Source organism: Prionailurus bengalensis, chromosome B2 (assembly GCF_016509475.1).
Source record: "Prionailurus bengalensis isolate Pbe53 chromosome B2, Fcat_Pben_1.1_paternal_pri, whole genome shotgun sequence".
Lineage (NCBI taxonomy): Eukaryota > Metazoa > Chordata > Mammalia > Carnivora > Felidae > Prionailurus > Prionailurus bengalensis.
This window is the reverse complement of record NC_057349.1, coordinates 130,087,234-130,089,556: the sequence shown is the minus strand read 5'-3', so window position 1 is coordinate 130,089,556 and position 2,323 is coordinate 130,087,234. Positions and strand designations below refer to the sequence as shown.

General features: G+C 47.3%; 1 non-coding gene across 1 annotated transcript; it reads right to left on the bottom strand.

Annotated features, from left to right (window-relative positions):
- Nucleotides 1-1,896: 1,896 nt before the first annotated feature.
- TRNAL-UAA lies at nucleotides 1,897-1,978 on the bottom strand. Its single transcript has one exon. It is a non-coding gene; the product is annotated as a tRNA-Leu (tRNA).
- Between the last annotated feature and the right edge of the window lie 345 nt (nucleotides 1,979-2,323).

Here is a 2,323-nt window from a genome sequence, read left to right as displayed (position 1 = left end):
CAGATGCTGAGCTATTTATCTGCACATCCCAGGTGTCTAACAGTGACTGGTTTATAGCCAGTTCTCAGATGCTGGCAGGATGCTCATTTCTAAACTACTTAGACACTCTTTCTTTACCTCTTTCCTTCCCTTCTTGAACAATTCAATTCTAAAGCTGTTGATAGGCTCAAGCAAGGTAAATTTTACTTTGGCAGGTCGCAAGTTTAGGGAATTACAAATATGGATAGAAAAACTAAAACAAAATCTGTAATGTTGCATCAGAATTGGAGGTATTAGTATAAACTCCTGGCTGTAAATAGACAAATATAGATGTGTATACACACATGCTTCCTAATTCTGTCCACTCAGAGGGCCTGGGAACAGTAACACATCAAAACAATGAGCTTGTCTAGCACTAAGATCTTGGTTTCTAATGACTTTTCTCCTGGGAAAAGGGAATCAGGGATCTTTTGAAAAGGGCTGACTCTGGGGCTGGGTCACAGAAAATAGAAGGTAAGCATGGAATATCTTGGACCAGGAAGGATGGAAGTGCTAAAGAATGATGGAGACATGTTAAAGGTCAGCTCCGATGGATTTCCACTGGCCAAATCTGGGACACTGATCATTGAACAAATATAGAATGGATTGCAACCATTTATTAAAATAGTATGCACCATAAGTGCATACTTACATTACTTATGATTCCAGAAATAACTGAATCAAATGGAAAGTTTGATGAGTAAGAGGATATTTTTATAGCTTCAAAACGTTTCCCCCAAATACATATTAATTACAAAGGGGGAAAGAGTGAATTTATAGTGGTGAAAGTTGGCAGAGAGGCTTAATCAAGTGAATTAAGTTCAGTTAACAGGACACATCAAAATCACTCCCCCCCCTGATGGAGTGTGAACACCGCATCACTTCTGCCATACTCTTGCTCCAGAAGCACAACCTGAATCTAATCCGACAAACCCAAGCTGACAAAGGGACATTCTCCACAGTGACTGGCCTGTCATCTTCACAAGTGTCAAGATCATGGCAGTTGGGAGACACTGTGAAATTGTTACAGATTCAAGAAGCCTAAGGAGGTGTGACAAGTAAATTCAGTACATTGCTCTGAACAGGAGAATTTACTATACACGCCAAGTGGTGACTGAAAGAGGTTCAGGGACTAGATGTAGTAAATTATCAATATTAATTTCCTTATTTTAATGGTTGTATTGGAGCATCTAGTCGGTATCTTACTAACCAATGATTTTTTTTAAAGTGTTCTTTGCACTGTAGTTGCAACTTTTTCCTCTAGGTTTTAGATTACTTTAATCTACTTTAAATCTAGGTTTGAGATTATTTTAAAAAGTCTTGAGAAAAAAAAAAAAAAGGAAGGAAGAAAACAACGAGACCATGCCATTGGTATTTTAAAATTCTAAGCCGGATGCAAGCTAGAGTCCATTTTAGAGCCGGGTGCCCACTGTCTCCGCCTTCAAGGATCTAATGGAAGAATTGTGCGCACACAATTCATTTTGGCGAAACGGAAAAAGGTGGTTTAGCCTTGACTTTTCGGCGGAGGGGGCTAACTGTGCTCTCCCATCGGAGGCGCCCGCCCCGGCTCCGCAGCGGGCCTCCGCAGCCGAGGCCCGAGGCCCGAGTCCCGACCCCGCCTCGGCCCCGCGAGCCCCGCCGCGCAGCCCCGGCCGGGGAGACGCCCTCCAGCCCCCGCCCACCCCGCGCGCCAAGTCGTCTTCCGCCCGCGGGAAGCGACGCCGAGCGTTATGCGAGTCGGAGGGAGGTGGAAGAAGGGTGCGTCTCTCCCAGCCAGAAGACAGAATTCTTGGGCCCCAGGCGTGGTGTGCTCAGTGAAATGTATACTTTAAAAAGAAATAAATTTTTTAAGTTAAAAAAACCGTAAAAGCAAACATCTACCAGGAGTGGGGTTCGAACCCACGCGGACATTGTCCATTGGATCTTAAGTCCAACGCCTTAACCACTCGGCCATCCTGGTACAGGCGAACGGTCTGCATTTCACTCTTCCTACAAGCCGTATTCCACCGTCCTCGAACCCTCCCGGAAGAGTTTCTGAGGAGATTTTGCCGCTGTTTTCCCGGTTTTCCCACCCCGAGCTGGAGCGACCTCCCCGCCAGGGCCTCGGTTTCCCGCCGCCGCCGCAGCTCACTGTTGCCCCCGGCCCGGCGCGGCAGGGAAGGCAACTGCATCCGAGTTCGGCGCGCTGGCGGCGGGGACGCTCGGCTGGTAGCTCCGAGCAGGACTCGGGCCCAGCCAGTGGTGCTTTCGGTTTCGAGGTGCGCGGGCGCGGGAAACAAACACACTAGTAAACTTCTGGTTTCCC